Below are 19470 nucleotides of genomic sequence, written 5' to 3' on the forward strand. Positions count from 1 at the left end.
GCACATTAGATCCCCAGACTTTATCCTAGAGATGGAAGGTTGTATCATTTGACCTGTATCTCAACATTTCCCCAGCCTCTGTCTCGCCCCTGGTAATCACTACTTCTGTTTCTATAAATTCAGATTTTCTGGATTCCACAAATAAGTGAGATTATACGATCTTTGCCTTTCTTTGCTGGTTTATTTCACATGCCATAATGCCCTCAAGGTCCATCATGTTGTCGCAAATAGCAGGACTTCTTCCTTTTTTATGGGTGAATACTGCTTTTAGAGTAATGGGGGCTTCCCTTGTGGCTCAGGTGGTAGAGCATCTGCCTGCAATATGGGAGATCCAGGTTCGATTCCTGTTTTGGGAAGATCCCTTGGAAAAGGAAAGGGAAGTCCATTCCAGTATTCTTGCCTAGAGAATTACATGGACAGAGGAGCCTGGCGGGCTGCAGTCCATGGGGTCACAATGAGTCAGACACGACTGAGTGACAACACTTTCAGTGCTTAGAGGGATACCACCAAATTCAAGTTGTTTTAAGAGGCAAAGGAGATGAAAGAGATGCTTCTGCTGGTTAATCCAGAAAGATAGGCATGGCTTTTAAAAGAATTCTTTTAAAAGAATTTTTATGTGCAATACCTTGCTTGACTTTATCTGTTTCATAAGATATTTTTTATAGCATTTTAAAGCAATATTATTACCCAGGAAGATATGGAATAAGCACTTATAAAATTCTGAAATTTGCAGTAACCTATTGGGACTTCCCGGTGACTTAGTGGTGAAGTATCTGCCTGCCAGTGCCGGAGATGTGGGCTCGATCCCTGGGTCAGGAAGATCACTTGGAGAAGGAAATGGCAGTCCAGTATTCTTGCCTGGGAAATCTTACTGACAGAAGAGCCTGGTGGACTACAATCTATGGGGCCATAAAAAATCATGGACCTGATTTAGCGACTCAAAAACAACAATGTATACATGCACATATGTGTATATGTATCCATCACATTCATTTTATTCATTTATCCCTCAATGGACATTTAGATTGTTTCCATGACTTGGCTGTTACAAATAATACTGCTATGAATATGGGGTTCAGATATCTGGCCAACTTTTACTTTTGTGTGTGTGTGTGTGTTTATTTTATTTATTTATTTTTAAATTTTATTTTATTTAACTTTACAATATTGTATTGGTTTTTCCATATATCAAAATGAATCTGCCACAGGTATACATGTGTTCCCCATCCTGAACCCTAAGGAGTAATGCATGAGGAATCTCTGGCTTATTACATCAGGTAGAATCCTATGAATCTGCCATTTTTAAAGTCAAATAGTTGAATATTGGCAATCTCATATAGTTTGCACTAATAATTATTTGAAATTTGACAGAGAAAATTTACTGAAGCAATTTCTTTGCAACTGGTTAATAGCAGGAAGCAACTAGTTTGTGGACGGGTTTCTGAGGTAACAGGACCGTTACCATCTTGCAGCTTATTCCTCTAATTGACACTGAACAAATCTCCCATATTATGAAGAGGAATGAATGCTCACATGATACCAGAGAAGGAAATACACAGCATTCGAATGCCAAAATAGAATCTTTATAGTGATGAAACAAACAATAAATGAGGTGCTCGCCAAAGTGAATAATCACTGTTGAAAAAAAAGTGAAGACACAGCAGTGTTTCGCTTTCGGAGACAATGAACAGATGGCCTGTTCTCATAATTAGAATGATGCTGGATCACTTATTTGAGTTAGTGACTGTGATTCATTGGTCTTACATCACATGTTGGGAAACAAGATTGGTTATAGGAATGTTTGGATGGCTTTCCTTGTCAGCTTCTTTTGACTACACTTAAAATATTTAAAAACTTGACATAAAACAAGTGAGATGGAAATATTGGATGAATTATGTTGCATTCATTTATAGAACCTGATATTGATCCCAACCATGATTTTGTAGGCAACATAGAGTGAGACAGGCCACATGGTTGTAAACCTTAGCATAAATTTATATTATAAAAAGTTGGTGCCTTTTCCAAAGTAGCACTTTGTCCTTGAAATATCTTTTTGGATTTTCTTTTTCTTTTTTTCTTAACCTATTAAGTGGACCCTTTCTTTAAGTTACATGCATCCTGAAATCTCATCTCTTTCTTCTTGGATCATAATGCTTTACTCCATCTTTCTTCGGTTCTGAAATTCACTGGACATATGCCTTGCTTTTCATGTGTGTCTTACTTAGAACTTTTTATTCTGTTGCTATTCATGGGCCTTTGTCACTTTATCATCCCAACTCTATATGCATAACTATAGCAGCGTACATAAACCAAATGAAATATGGTGTGTGAATCACTTTTTGAATTGTGAAATAACATGTAAATGATTATTGTTAGCCTATGTCTATTGAATTATAAAATCCCACAGGGTGGTGGTAAGCTGTGTTTATGAAATTCTTTATCACTATACAAGGCCAATGATGGTGTTGACATGTGTTAGGATGTATTGATGGTGTTTTGAAAGGAGGAAGAATCAGAACCAGCAAAGCTTTTATGTGTTCTGGGTTCAGTCTCAGCTCAAAAGACAAAAAGTATCAGTTATTGTACAGTTCTAAAAATTGTTCAGTATCATTGTGTTAAGAGCTTTGTGTTCTTTGTCAGGGATCTCCCAGTGCTTAGTGCAATAGAAGTTAATGACTTTGTTAATGAGTGAATGAAATGTAACTTTAGTAGATGAAGGTTATTTTTGAGCATTATCTATTTGTTACTTACTAATAGCTTTTTTCCCTTTCTTTTCTTCCCTGCCCTCCTTCCAAATACATATCTTGTCTATTTAGAGTTTTAGTAGCTATTTAGAACCTTAATTTTTAGTACATTTTATCTTCTGACTTGATTTACTTGAGTTAGTGGTCAATTAACATAGACATATGAAAAGGTAACCATTTACTAATTGAAGAAACATAATGAGTTAACTTACCCCAAATTATAATTAACATCTGTGGCACTGTAAACCTCTCTTCTCTCTCTCTCTCTCTCTCTCTCTATATATATATATATATATGTATACATATGTATATATATACATATATATATATATATACACACACAATGTGTGTGTGCATATACATACACACACACACACACACTTATGTACATGGTGAAGGAAATGGCAACCCACTCCAGTATTCTTGCCTGGGAAATCCCATGGACAGAAGAGCCTGATGGGCTGCAGTCCATGGGTTGCAAAGAGTCAGACACAACTTAGTGACTAAAGTATCATATATAAGAATGCCAGAAAATTTTGTTTCTTTATAGTGTTCAGGTTTTACTCATTATTACCTACTGAACCAAACTTTTTCTACATTTGCACTTCTCCAGTATTTAGCCTTTAAAGGAAGACTGTGTTGATGTAGTTTTCAAGAATTTAGCTGTGAATATTTGAGAAGATAGATTATATATGTAGGTGGCCTTCAGTTATAATATTATACATATTTAAGGTAGTAGCTAATAATAATAGAACCAAAATGGTTTTTTAGCTGTCATACCACTGTAAAATGAGAGGCAGTAACTTCTAAAGCAGTTTGAGACGGCTCAGATTGGCAATTTTTCACAATGGTGCTATCATTTGTATTCTAGGAAGAAATTTAATTTATTTTTATACTAAACTGTAACAGTCACTTTACCCTACATTTTATTTTAAAATGCTTTTCTACTATAAATTCTCACAAATTATAGAAATAAAATGCAAACTGAAGTATAATCACACATCAAACTAAAATAGCGCAACATGTTTTATTTATAACTCGTACTAAGTATAATGCAGAGAACAAAAATAAAAGTAAAACTCATGTGCACCAAGCTCTGTAGCTAATGTGTGCAAAAGCCCTGTGTCTGTGTCCTGGGAGATGAAAGAGACTTTGAATTTAACTACAATAGACTTAGAGCTTAATTCTTCCTTTCTTCTGCCAAAAACAATTTAGAGATCAAATAATGTAATGACAAAACAAATGATTTCTCTTGTATCCAGTCCTGAAAACATTTGACCCTGGCCAGTTAGAAATAGGATCATATTTGCTTTAGCCTTAGGAATAAGACCAATTTATCTACAATTTTGCAACTCTAGTCCCTGTCATTAGGAAACTTATGTAGGACATTTGCACATTCTCTTCTGTCTTTCCTTCTTTTTGTACTTGTGTAACTGCTAGTCATCCTTCTCATTTCAATACAAGAATGAGTTTTTTGGGAAAGCTGTTTCTGAGTATGTCACATTTCCTTATTATAAGCTCTTACATTACCATATCCTCATCTTATAGCAGTTATCATAAGTTGATAACTTCTATAATTTCTTTGTGGTTATTTGATTGTCTTTCCTGCCCCCATTCCAACTGTAATCTTTGAGATTAAGGAGTGCTTTTGTTTTTGCTGATGATTTTTTTTCTGTCCCTGAGTGTAGAGGCCAATTCACTTTGGGGCATTAAATATATAGCAGTTGAATGAATAAATGAATATGATAAATTGTACTCAATAAACTTATAGGAGATAACATAAAAGAAGAAGAGAAAATAAGTGAAATAATGTTCACTTAATAGTAGGGAATGATGGTATGAGTGGTAAAATATTATCCTCAAGTTGAGGGTTAGTGCAAATCTTTATGTCCCAATGCAGTTCACTACATTGCTTAATTTGAAGTAACCTGAATGATAACTGTAATGAGTGTAACCACATTCTAGCCAAAGTTTTTGTTTGTTTGTTTGTTTTTAAATAGCCTTTGCAGGCCTAATTACAGCATAATGTTCTTTGTCATGGTTTTATGGAACCCAATTAAAGGAAGCTATTGGAATGACAATCATTACTAAGTTTTGTCTACTCTTAATTTCTTTAATCTGTTGTTTCTTAGCCAAAGGAACGTACAGGACATGAAGAGAAGAAGAACCTAGTTATTATACACTTCCACTTTACATTCTTAGATAACTTAGGAAGCAATGGTCTATCATTCTAATGACTTACCCAAAGAATTACTTACTTTATTTAAAATATTTTGTTTATTTATTTGGCTGAATCAATTCCTAGTTGCAGCACATGGAATTTTCTTTGTGGCATGCAGAATCTTCCATGCTGGTGCAAGGGTTTCTGTTGTTGTGGCTCGAGTGTTTAGCTGCCCCACAGCCTGTGGGATCTTAGTTCCCTGACCAGGGATCGAACCTGTGTCCCCTATATTGAGGTGATTCTTAACCTCTGGGCCATGAGGTAACTCCCCAAAGAATTCTTTGAAATACTCCAGCTAATATGGCAAGAGACTAGAAATTAGAAAGTTCGAATTTGATATCTTAATTCTACTGCATATAAACGGTCTTTTTTGGCTGTTTTATTAGAAGTCTTTGAAATGGTCAGGCTTGACATAAGGCTGATCCCTGTAACAAGCAAGACCTGTTCCTGACTCACCCTTGCGCTGACTTTCATGTATGTTTTGTGTACAGGTGATTCCAATCCTATTTCCCTCCCTGGAAGTTATTAGGAAAAACATTTGTATTGATAAATGCCAACAGTAATTCTTATGTAATTATGTAATTCATCTATGCTATGAAACACAAAAGTAGCCCCAAATTCTGTTGGTGGTTTGTGCTGTTTGTTTTACTGCCTCCTGTGTTTCCATCTTTAAACACTTTTTTTTTTTTTCTTTCTTCATTAAGCAGGCTCAGAAACCAGCTCCCTGGTGTTTTTACAACTATGGATAATGCAGACAGAATATCTCTCTCTAGAGAACCATCAAAATCTACTAAGGTGCTGTTGACAGTCTCCTTTATCTCCTGCAACATAATAAGCTTTGTCCTTAAAAAAGGTTCTGCTTAGACCTAGTTAGCTCTGTTGTCTAGGTTACTAATGAGGCCAGGATCAAGGAACAGAACCTTAGCAAAGTTAATCAGGTTTGTATCATTCTGTAGTCATCCACTGTTCCTAAACCTTATACAGTAGTTTTATAAATTTGTGTTGTCATTCACAACAGGAACCTGGCAAGAGAGGAAATGGATCAGGAATAATTTACCATTCAATGGAGTAGCCATGATGGTCAACAAAAGAGTCCGAAATGCAGTACTTGGATGCAATCTCAAATATGACAGAATGATCTCTGTTCGTTTCCAAGGCAAACCATTCAATATCACAGTAATCCAAGTCTATGCCCCAACCAGCAACACTGAAGAAGCTGGAGTTGAACGGTTCTATGAAGACCTACAAGACCTTTTAGAACTAACACCCCAAAAAGATGTCCTTTTCATTGTAGGGGACTGGAATGCAAAAGTAGGAAGTCAAGAAACACCTGGAGTAACAGGCAAATTTGGCCTTGGAATATGGAATGAAGCACGGCAAAGGCTAATAGAGCTTTGCCAAGAAAATGCACTGGTCATAACAAGCACCCTCTTCCAACAACACAAGAGAAGACTCTATACATGGACATCACCAGATGGTCAACACCGAAATCAGATTGATTATATTCTTTGCAGTCAAAGATGGAGAAGCTCTATACAGTCAACAAAAACAAGACCAAGAGCTGATTGTGGCTCAGATCGTGAACTCCTTATTGCCAAATTCAGACTTAAATTGAAGAAAGTAGGGAAAACCACTAGACCATTCAAGTATGACCTAAATCAAATCCCTTATGATTATACAGTGGAAGTGAGAAATAGATTTAAGGGCCTAGATCTGATACATAGAGTGCCTGATGAACTATGGAATGAGGTTCATGACATCGTACAGGAGACAGGGAACAAGACCATCCCATGGAAAAGAAATGCAAAAAAGCAAAATGGCTGTCTGGGGAGGCCTTACAAATAGCTGTGAAAAGAAGAGAAGTGAAAAGCAAAGGAGACAAGGAAAGATATAAACATCTGAATGAAGAGTTCCAAAGAATAGCAAGAAGAGATAAGAAAACCTTCCTCAGCGATCAATGCAAAGAAATAGAGGAAAACAATAGAATGGGAAAGACTAGAGATCTCTTCAAGAAAATCAGAGATACCAAAGGAACATTTCATGCAAAGATGGGCTCGATAAAGGACAGAAATGGTATGGACCTAACAGGAGCAGAAGATATTAAGAAGACGTGGCAAGAATACACCTGTACAAAAAAGATCTTCACAACCAAGATAATCACGATGGTGTGATCACTCACCTAGAGCCAGACATCCTGGCTGAATGTGAAGTCAAGTGCGCCTTAGAAAGCATCAGTACAAACAAAGCTAGTGGAGGTAATGGAATTCCAGTGGAGCTATTTCAAATCCTGAAAGATGATGCTGTGAAAATGCTGCACTCAATATGCCAGCAAATTTGGAAAACTCAGCAGTGGCCACAGGACTGGAAAAGTTCAGTTTTCATTCCAATCCCAAAGAAAGGCAATGCCAAAGAATGCTCAAACTACTGCACAATTGCACTAATCTCACACGCTAGTAAAGTAATGCTCAAAGTTCTCCAAGCCAGGCTTCAGCAATATGTGAACCGTGAACTTCCTGATGTTCAAGCTGGTTTTAGAAAAGGCAGAGGAACCAGAGATCAAATTGCCAACATCTTCTGGATCATGGAAAAAGCAAGAGAGTTCCAGAAAAACATTTATTTCTGCTTTATTGACTATGCCAAAGCCTTTGACTGTGTGGATCACAACAAACTGTGGAAAATTCTGAAAGAGATGGGAATACCAACCACCTGATCTGCCTCTTGAGAAATTTGTATGCAGGTCAGGAAGCAACAGTTAGAACTGGACATGGAACAACAGACTGGTTCCAAATAGGAAAAGGAGTACATCAAGGCTGTGTATTTTCACCCTGCTTATTTAACTTCTATGCAGAGTACATCATGAGAAATGCTGGACTGGATGAAGCACAAGCTGGAATCAAGATTGCCTGGAGAAATACCAGTAACCTCAGATATGCAGATGACACTACCCTTATGGCAGAAAGTGAAGAGGAACTCAAAAGCCTCTTGATGAAAGTGAAAGTGGAGAGTGAAAAAGTTGGCTTAAAGCTCACCATTCAGAAAACGAACATCATGGCATCCGGTCCCATCACTTCATGGGAAATAGATGGGGAAACAATGGAAACAGTGTCAGACTTTATTTTTTGGGCTCCAAAATCACTGCAGATGGTGACTGCAGCCATGAAATTAAAAGACGCTTTACTCCTTGGAAGGAAGGTTATGACCAACCTAGACAGCATATTCAAAAGCAGAGATGTTACTTTGTCAACAAATGTTCATCTAGTCAAGGCTATGGTTTTTCCTGTGGTCATGTATGGATGTGAGAGTTGGACTGTGAAGAAGGCTTAGCGCCGAAGAATTGATGCTTTTGAACTGTGGTGTTGGAGAAGACTCTTGAGAGTCCCTTGGACTGCAAGGAGATCCAACCAGTCCATTCTGAAGGAGATCAGCCCTGGGATTTCTTTGGAAGGAATGATGCTGAAGCTGAAACTCCAGTACTTTGGCCACCTGATGCGAAGCGTTGACTCATTGGAAAAGACTCTGATGCTGGGAGGGATTGGGGGCAGGAGGAGAAGGGGACGACAGAAGATGAGATGGCTGGATGGCATCACTGACTCAATGGATGTGAGTCTTGGTGAACTCTGGGAGTTGGTGATGGACAGGGAGGCCTGGTGTGCTGTGATTCATGGGGTCGCAAAGAGTCGGACACGACTGAGCGACTGACCTGAACTGAACTGAGCTGGTAAATAAACAGCCAAAAAAAAAAAAAAAAAAAAACCACCCAGAAAACCAACAAACAGAAGTTAATTAATAATGATTTTATATATGGAGCTCAACATATCATTACTATGGTAAATTATTTTTCCAAAAACTTGTGAGTTTTCTCATGGATCATTTGTTTATTGACTTCTCCCACTCTCTGATTCTCTTTTACACACAGATGCTCAAACTTTACTCTGGAATGATTGCCACATTAATAAATGTAGAAGAGTGCTCCACAGAAAATAGGCTGTTTGTGTTTCTTCAAGTTTTGAGTGCCAGAAATAACCAAAAGAAATTTGCTTGTTTTTAAACTTGCATTGTCTTTGACTTTAAAAGCAAATAGTTTCTGGTCTTACATTGAAGCCTTTAATCCATTTTGAGTATATCTTTGTGTATGGTGTTAGGAGGTATTCTAATTTTATTCTTTTACATGTAGCTGTCCAGTTTTCCTAGCACCATTTATTGAAGAGGCTGTCTTTGCCCCATTTTATATTCTTGCCTCCTTTGTCAAAAATAAGGTACCCATAGGTGCATGGGTTTGTTTCTGGGCTTTCTATCTTGTTCCATTTGTCTATATTTCTGTTTTTGTGCCAGTACCATACTGTCTTGATGACTGTAGCTTTGTAGTATAATCTGAAGTCAGGAAGGTTGATTCCTCCAGCTCCATTCTTCTTTCTCAAGACTGCTTTGGCTATTCTGGCTCTTTTGTGTTCCATATGAACTGTGAAATTTTTGTTCTAAGTTCTGTGAAAAATGCCCTTGGTAATTTGATCAGGATTGCATTGAATCTGTAGACTGTGTTGGTAGTATAGTCATTTTCATAATACTGATTCTTCCTACCCAGGAACATGGAATATTTCTCCATTTGTTTATGTTGTCTTTGATTTTTTCATCAGTGTCTTATAATTTTCTGTGTACAGTTCTTTTGTCTCCTTAGGTAAGTTTATTCCTAGATATTTAATTCTTTTTGTTGCAATGGTGAATGGGATTGATTCCTTAATTGCTCTTTCTGATTTTTCATTGTTAGTATATAGAAATTCAAGTGATTTCTGTGTGTTGATTTTGTATCCTGCAACTTTGCTAAATTCACTGATTAGCTCTAATAATTTTTTGTTACTATCTTTAGGGTTTTCTATGTACAGTATCACGTCATCTGCAAACAGTGAGAGATTTACTTCTTCTTTTCCAATATGGATTCCTTTTATTTCTTTTTCTCCTCTGATTGCTGAGCTAGGACTTCCAGAACTATGTTGAATAATAGCGGTGAAAGTGGACACCCTTGTCTTGTTCCTGATCTTAGGGGGAAAAATGGTACTGAAGAATTTATTTACAGGGCAACAGTGGAGAAACAGACATAGAGAATAGACTTATGGACATGGGGAGAGGGGAGGAGAGGGTGAGATGTGTGAAAAGAGTAACATGGAAACTTACATTACTATAGGTAAAATAGATAGCCAATGGGAATTTGCTGTATGAGTCAGGAAACTCAAACAGGAGCTCTGTATGAACCTATAGGGGTGAGATGGGGAGGGAGATAGGAGGGAGGTTCCAAAAGGGAGGGGATAAATGTATACATATGGCTGATTCATGTCGAGTTTTGACAGAAAACAGCAAAATTCTGTAAAGCAATTATCCTTCAATAAAAAATAAATAAATTAAAAAAAAACAGGTAGTACATGTGTCTCTTTCAATTCTTGTTTCCTCAGTGTGTATGCCCAGCAGTGGGATTGCTGGGTCATAAGGCAGTTCTATTTCCAGTTTTTTAAGGAATCTCCACACTGTTCTCCATAGTGGCTGTACTAGTTTGCATTCCCACCAACAGTGTAAGAGGGTTCCCTTTTCTCCACACCCTCTCCAGCACTGTTTATAATAGCCTGGACATGGAAGCAACCTAGATGTTCATCAGCAGATGAATGGATAAGAAAACTGTGGTACATATACACAATGGAGTATTACTCAGCCATTAAAAAGAATACATTTAGAACTGATTCATTCAAATGAGGTGGATGAAACTGGAGCCTATTATACAGAGTGAAGTAAGCCAGAAAGAAAAACACCAATACAGTATACTAATGCATATATATGGAATTTAGAAAGATGGTAATGATAACTCTGTATGCAAGACAGCAAAAGAGATACTGATGTATAGAACAGTCTTTTGGACTCTGTGGGAGAGGGAGAGGGTGGGATGATTTGGGAGAATGGCACTGAAACATGTATAATATCATTTATGAAATGAGTCACCAGTCCAGGTTCGGTGCACGATACTAGATGCTTGGGGCTGGTGCACTGGGATGACCCAGAGGGATGGCAGGGGGAGGGAGGAGGGAGGAGGGTTCAGGATGGGGAACACGTGTATACCTGTGGTGGATTCATGTTGATATATGGCAAAACCAATACAATATTGTAAAGTTAAAAAATAAAATTAAAAAAAATAAATTAAAAAAAGCAGATAGTAATTCTGTTATTGAATTGCAACAGAATACATGGTTCCAGATATTTTATTAATTGTGGGTAGACACATAAACATTTTTCTTTGACTTTTGACTTGTCCTCTGAGCACCTGTGCTTTATTGTCAACTACCTTCTGGCTATTTCCAACTAGAGGTCCTCATCATCAGTGAGAAGAGTGTTTGAGAAAGATGATGGGCACAGGATCACAATGTATAAAAATCCTATCTGGTCGCTGCAGTATCTTGTAAAGTCAGGATGTCTTTTACTTTTAAAACAGTGGAATTGGCCAAATCCCTTCATCCTGGCCCAAGGTGTGCATTGGTAGGTAGCCAAAAGTCATGTCCCAGATTGTATAGAAATATGGAGCTAAGTGAGTATCATAGAAACTATTCTGAAACCAGTGAAACTTAAAGACTTCATCAGCAGAAATTATAAAGTTGGTCCATATGGGTAAAACTCTCTAACCTAGGACACATGTGACTGTCTATGAAAATCATCATAAATAATGCAAGGAGATAAAGTCAGCAGACTAAACAAATGTGAATATTTATACATGAGGGGAATAAGACCTATCTAAGAAAAGCTCTGAAAGAAGTATGTCTAAAATGTTCAGTTATCTTTTGAGAAATAAGGTAATTGACAAAATAATACTGCATTGAATAACAACAGGAAGGTTGAAAATAACTCTCCAAACATTATAGAAATAGAAAATGAAGTTATTGAAATAAAATATTTATAGATGAATTAACAGTAGACTCAACAAGATTAAAGAGAGAATTATTTAATTGAACAACAGCTCTGAGGAAATCATCCAGAATATAGTATAGTGAGATAAAAATAGGAAATATTTTAGAGAAGTTTAAAGATGTGAAAGATAGATCTAAAAGCTCCAACATGTGTTTGATGGGGAGGGAGGTGGGAGGAGGATTCAGGACGGGGAACACATGTACACCCATGGCTGATTCATGTCAATGTATTTTTTAAATATAATTTTTTAAAAAAGAAAAAATATGCAATGCATAAGAGAAAATAAAGAAGTGAATTAAAAGACACAATAGCCAAAAATTCTTAAAATTGAAGAAAGATTTGAGCAGTCAGATAGTAAAAGCACACAGAGTTGTGAGAAAGATAAAATAAATTCATAGTTAGTTTATTCTTTCATTCATTTAGCAGAAAAAAAATTTTTTTTGGATACCTGTTATGTACCAGATACTGTTTGCAGCCCAGCGAATTGATCACAGCAGGCATACTTTGTGCCCTCATGGAGCTGACATTGTAGCGTGTGGCACTTGTATGCAAATTGCAAGTGAAGAAGAGAGGAGGTATCCAGCATAACTGGGGAACAGCAAGGGTCCATTGTGGCTGGAATGGAGAAATAACCTGAAGTCAGGGATTGATAAATAAAACTATGCTAATATTAAGTTCACTTCCTCAGAAGATGTCATTTGGTGAATGAAAAGGCAAGGTGCAGGGTGGAGAATATATTTGTAATATGTTTTTCCAGTGAAAAGACTGTTGTCCTATATGTGTGTGTGTGTGTGTGTGTGTGTGTGTGTAAGCTGGAGAAGGAAATGGCAATCTACTTCAGTATTTTTTGCCTGGGAAATCCCATGGGCGAAGAGCCTGGTGGGTTTGCAAAGAGTCTGACATGACGAGCGACCAAACAACAATATATATATAAGCACAGTAGTAAGGGAAAGGCAGAAAACAATTGAAAAGGACAAAAATATTTGAAGCAGCTTTCAGAAAGTAAACATTCAAAAGGCTTGTGAGCGTATGAAAAGATGCTCAACTCTATTAATCATTAGGGATTATATTAATCCTTAATTGCATCTACAATTAGAAACCACATTATGGTGCCATAGTACATCTAGAAGATGGCAAAAAAAAAAAAATAATAATAATACCATTTAGTGGTGAGGATATGGAGCAACAAAATTCTCATACATTGCTGGTGGGAATGTACATTGGTAAAAAACCACTTTGCAAAGCTGGGAGTACCTAATAAAGTTGTAATCATATTCCATGGCCCTGTAAGTATAGCTATATAATCAGCTAAAGTCCTTTTTGGCTGCTCTAACACAATATTACAGACTAGGTAGTTTGCAAAACATAGAAATTTGTTTCTTATAGTTCTGGGCATTGAAAGTATGAGATAAGGGTGATAGCATGCCAGCATGAGGGCCCTTTTTGGGTCTCAGACTTGTCATTGGATCCCCACGTGGTGAAAGGGGCAAGGGACCGCTCTGGGTCTTTTATAAAAGCACTAATCCCACTCATGAGAGTTTCACTTTCATTACATAGGCACCACACAAAGGCCCATCTTCTAACATTATCACACTGAGGATTTCAGCATACAGACTGGGGATAGGGGCACAAAAGTTCAGGCCAGAGTAAATGTATACATTTGATTACCATATTAGATGTATAGGAATGTTCATGGTATCATATTTGTAGCAGCCAAAATCAAAAACTAACCAAGATGTGGTAGAATTGATAGAAATGTATACTTTGTTTATACAGTGGAATATTATACAGCAGTGGAAATGACTGAACTACTGCTACATGAAATAACACATGTGTATCTCACAACCATAATATTGAGCACACTAAGCCACATACAAAAGGGTACAATAGTCACTACGTAGAATATGTTCCTAACCATGTGTAGTTCAGCAAAATATTTGTTGTTTAGATCACTCTGTTAGGATCTGTGAAAACTGAAGTATAATACAAGTTCTGGATCTCCTCTATTTATAACCCAATAAGAAAGGGAAAGCTTTTTGTTTTCCATGCTTAGTCTGCTCTAGAGAATTCTCACTTAGCCAAAATAATTTTGAAATTTTAGTTTCTATCAGTACCAAAGCTTGCTTTTTAATCAATTCTTAAATTTTTCTTGGTTTTACTGGTCATCTTCAGAACTTTCAGGGGAAGTCATGATGCTTAATGTATAAATGTGATGGGCTTATTTTGAGAGGAGAGGTTTGTTTCTTTTAGACAGTAGAGATGCTTTAAACTGAAGGGAAGCTAGTTTTCTTTCCATTTCCTTTCCTATATGAGGTATATGCTTCCCTGATGGCTCAGCTGGTAAAGAATCTGTCTGCAATGTGGGAGACCTGGGTTCTATCCCTGAGTTGGGAAGATCCTCTGGAGATGGGAATAGCTACCCACTCCAGTATTCTGGCCTGGAGAATTTCATGGACTACTCCATGGGGTTACGAAGAGTTGGACAAAAGAGTAGTTTTCTTTCTATTTCCTTTCCTATGGTATATAAGTCAGAGTAGCTTGTTGGCAAAACATGCTGTTCAGTGTGGAGATAGGGGATGGAGAGTGAGATTTTCAATTTGGTTATGAAAACACTCCCTTCTGAACAAGTTAGGATGTCTTCCTTTAGAAGGGGAGGTAAAAACATTTTTAATGAGCTGGCAAATTACTTCATACAGAACTGAAAACCAAGAAAATCCTTAGGCCAGTCCCCAAATGCTCATGGTAGAGCAGTTATGGAGATTCTAAGGAGATTTGATGGTACTAATTATTTTTCAAATCATCAGAGACTTGGGGACTCTTTTGATTGGAGGGGTACTTCTTATCTTAATTTTAAAGTGTAATAATTTTATTTTGTAAAAAAATTTAATACCAACCCCCATAAATATAGTCGTGTACTTAAAAGTGCTATAAAAACCAACTGAATGATAATAGTATTTATTCCTTTTTTAAAAAAACTGTTTCCTCACATATTTCTGCTTATTTATGGGAAAGGTCAGGTAGGAGTGAGATTGAAGGGGAGTATGTGTTTAACCTTGTTTGGTGTCTTGTTTTATTCTTTGCTTTTCTACAAGCTGTGATCTGCAAGCTGGAGTTTTTAGCCTCCATAAAAGAAGTGGTAGGCTTGGTAGTAATATGACTGGAATATGAAATGAATTAGTGTATTGGAAGCCACCTTAATTTGGTTTATGGTAATAGGGCATGCACTGGCAAGATAGTTGGTTTTATTTTCAAGCCTTTAATGAGGGAACTTACAAGAGGAGCAAAGAGACATTGCTTTTCCCTAAGTCTTATAATTTTTGGTCTGTGTCTTCATGACAATCAATCTTGAATTATTTCAGCTTATCTGAGTATAGTGCTTATCAGTTCCAGATCATTAATTCAGTTCCCATATGGGCCAGTTTGGCTTTGTTCAGTTCCTTGGCCACACGTTAGCTCTGAACTGTCATCTCTTAAGTGGGTTCTATTGATCACTGAAGACAGAACCAGAGATTATGAATGAATAAGCTCAAATCCATCACCATTGCCAGAAAGGAACTCAAACCACAGGCTCACCATGGCAAATTAGTGTCATCTTCTGTATAAAAAAGGAAATAATGACTTTTGTTGATATTTAAGGTCTACACACCATCTGACCCCATGGGCTGTAGCCTATCAGGCTCCTCTGTACATGGGATTTTTCCAGACAAGAGTACTGGAGTGGGTTGCCATTTCTTTCTCCAGGGATCTTCCCTGCCCAGGGATCAAACCTGGGTCTCCCACATTGTAGGCAGATGCTTTTACCATCTGAGCCACCAGGGAAGCCTATCCTGAAATTAAGCTCACAGCAACTCTTTGAGGTAGACTTTTATCTCACTTACAGGAAAATCAGACTCAATGAGGTTAAATATGGCCAAAGGGGAAGATGGTATGCTTTGAATTCAAATAAAGTTGAGTTTGGGCTTTCCAGGTGGCTCAGTGGTTAATAATCTGCTTGCAATGCAGGAGATGTGGCAGGAGTCATGGCTTTGATCCCTGGGTCAGGAAGATGCTCTGGAGGAGCAAACGGCAACACACTCCACTATTCTTGTCTGGGAAATCCCATGGATAGAAGTGCCTGGTGGGCTACAGTCCATGGAGTCACAAAGAGTCAGACACAACTTAGTGACTGAGCATGCAAAATTGAGTTTGAAATCTAGCTTTGATAACATATAAAATGTGAAGTGGGAAAGCTTATCTATTTTCTTACTAAGATAGGATTAAAAATATGTGCCTTGCATTATCAAGGTTAAAAGAAAATGATGCATATAAATCACTTACTACTAAGCCTGTATGTGTTATTTTTATGAAGGGATCTGCCGGGGATCACACAATTCATGGCAGAACTAGGGCTTGCTTGCACATGGATCCTCTAACTCTAAGTTGAGTGCCCTCCCTTCTGTATGACAGCTGAGATTAGGTGAAATGAAGGGTAGAGGTGGGAAGTCACCATCACTTTCCTCTATATCAGTTCAGTCTCTCAGTCATGTCTGACTCCTTGTGATCCCAAGAACTGCAGCACGCCAGGCCTCCCTGTCTGTCACCAACTCCTGGAGTCCACCCAAACCCATGTCCATCGAGTCGGTGATGCCATACAACCATCTCATCCTCTCTCGTCCCCTTCTCCTCCTACCCTCAATCTTTCCCAGCATCAGGGTCTTTTCAAATGAGTCAGCTCTTTGCATCAGGTGGCCAAAGTATTGCAGTTTCAGCTTCAACATCAGTTTTTCCAATGAACACCCAGGACTGATCTCCTTTAGAATGGACTGGTTGGATCTCCTTGCAGTCCAAGGGACTCTCAGGAGTCTTCTCCAACACCACAGTTCTACAGCATCAATTCTTCAGTGCTCAGCTTTCTTTATAGTCCAACTCTCACATCCATACATGACCACTGGAAAAACCATAGCCTTGACTAGACGGACCTTTGTTGGCAAAGTAATGTCTCTGCTTTTGAATATGCTATTTAGGTTGGTCATAACTTTCCTTCCAAGGAGTAAGTGTCTTTTAATTTCATGACCGCAATCACCATCTGCAGTAATTTTGGAGCCCAGAAAAATAAAGTCAGCCATTGTTTCCATTGTTTCCCCATCTATTTGCCATGAAGTGGCAATATATGAACCTCTTTATAGCAGTTCCCAAACCTGCCTGTGCATTTAAAAGAGGCAATTGAGGAGTATGATTAAATGCTTGGATTTCCACGTCATCCTAGACCCATGACTGTCCAGCTACAGACTGTGTTTCCCGATCAAATGACTAAGTTCTCACTGAGCGGTTGAGAGACTTAGTGTTATGGGCAACTTCTACCCTGCTGCTGATAAAGAAATCATTTGGCTTGAATATCGACTCTTTACCTTCCCAAAGCTGAAAAGTAAATATGACAGTGACCTCACTTTGACCCAAGAGTCAAGGCAAGACTTCCGCCATTATGTTTGCAAAAAGTGTCTTGTTTAATAGTTAATATTTTATAACTGTAAATGGAATGTATCCTTTAAAAATTGTGAATCACTGTGTTGTACAACTGGAACTTACATAATATTGTACATCAAATCTGCTTTGATTAAAAAAAAATCACTTCTTGTTTGTAAGCTGGTGATGTGGATGAGCAAGAAGGAAGAAAACTGGGATCTTTAGTGATTAGATGGAGCCCAGCTACTCTGCCTATCTGGGTTACTCATTGTCAGGACTGTTAAGAAAGAAATACATGTCTATCTTAAATTATGTTGCTGTATTTTGGGGTGGGAGATGCTCTTTGCTTCAGAAGTTTAGTCTTTAAGCTACTTAGGAGGCTTTGAAAATGTAAACAGTCAAACTCTATGAGACTTTAAAATCACAATCTTTGTGAGTGAACTGTACTGTTTACATTAGTAAACTGTACTGATAGCTAGACTTGAGAACCACTGTTCTGTGTAACAAAAGACCCTTTCTCTGAAAGTCTTTACTTTTTGTAAAACAAGAAAGATTAGGAGGAGAGGGAGGGAAAACTAGGGAGATGGATAAAGCATATGAACAGAGACAAGCTAAGACAAAACTGGAGTTTCCTAATGTTGATCGTGGTTTTCATACTTTTGGATCCAATCGCTTTTCAGACTGATTTAGCATTCCTGCCCTTGGTATGGTTGTGTGTGTGTGTGTTCATTTGCTCAGTTGTGTCTGACTCCTTATGGCCCCATGGACTGTAGCCCACCAGGCTCCTCTGTCCATGAGATTTTCCAGGGAAGAATACTGGAGTGGGTTGACACGTCCTCCTCCAGGTGATCTTCCTGACCCAGGGATCGAACCTGCATCTCTTGCATCTTGTGCATTGGGCAGGTGGATTCTTTACCACTAGTGCCATCTGGTGGAGAGGGCAATGGCACCCCACCCCAGTATTCTTCCCTGGAGAATACTCCCATGGGGTCGCTGCGAGACGGACACGACTGAGCGACTTCACTTCCACTTTTCACTTTCATGCATTGGAGAAGGAAATGGCAACCCACTCCTGTGTTCTTGCCTGGAGAATCCCAGGGATGGGTGAGCCTGGTGGGCTGCCATCTATGGGGTTGCACAGAGACAGACACGACTGAAGTGGCTTAGCAGCAGCAGCAGTGCCATCTGGGAAGCCCCCTTGAGAGAAGTGCATATCCCTAAATCTGTGAAAAGAGAAAATATTTATTATTTAGAGTTTTCCTTGCCTTCCAAGAAAGTGGGTACTTCACTGCATTGGTGAAATACAACAGGCTGGGGAGTTAGAGACCTCGGTTGTTCTGCATAAGTAAAGGGTCTTAAGTTTCAGTCCTAGACCTGTGTTGGAAATGCTAGGACAGCAGAACTTGTAGTTCAGAAGACAGAGATTGCTGCACTGGGAGAGAACATTTGGGGAGACGATGGAAGTTTGACCATGCAGTATGGGGTAGAAGCCCTCTTTTCCATCTCCCCACAGAACTTTCAACGACACATCGTTTGTGTGTGTAGCTAGTATGTTGATGAGCTGGATATATATATATATATATTTAAAATTATTTATTTCTGATTTTTTTTTTTTTGACTGCACTATGTCTTCACTGCTGTGTGCGAGCTTTCTCTACTAGTAGCAAGTGGGGACTACTTTCTAATTATGGTGTATGGGTTTCTCATTGCAGTGGCTTCTCTTGTTGAAGAGCATGGGGTCTGGGCATACGGGCTTCAGTAGTTATATTGTGTGGCCTCAGTTGTGGCTCACGGTCCTAAGAGCACAGGCTATGTAGTTGTGGTACATGGAATTCATTGTCCTGCAGCATGTGGGATCTTCCTGGACCAGGGATTGAGCCCGTGTCCCCTGCACTGGCCAGTAGATTCTTAACCACAGTGCCACTGGGGAAGTCTGAGCTGGATATATCTTGATGTCCAGGGTTTTTCCAAGTACTAAATTCAGCTTCCAGGTTGATATGAAGTGACATGAGCATTCTTCCTATGGGATCTAACCAGTATCACTTAAAATAGTTGGCTTTTGTAATTAGCACCCAAAAACAAACAAACAAACAAAAACCCCACCAGTTAGGACTATTTGTTCTG

This window comes from Bos grunniens, chromosome 5 (assembly GCF_055505025.1).
Source record: "Bos grunniens cultivar Pamir isolate PY7600 chromosome 5, Bosgru_T2T1.0, whole genome shotgun sequence".
Classification (NCBI taxonomy): domain Eukaryota; kingdom Metazoa; phylum Chordata; class Mammalia; order Artiodactyla; family Bovidae; genus Bos; species Bos grunniens.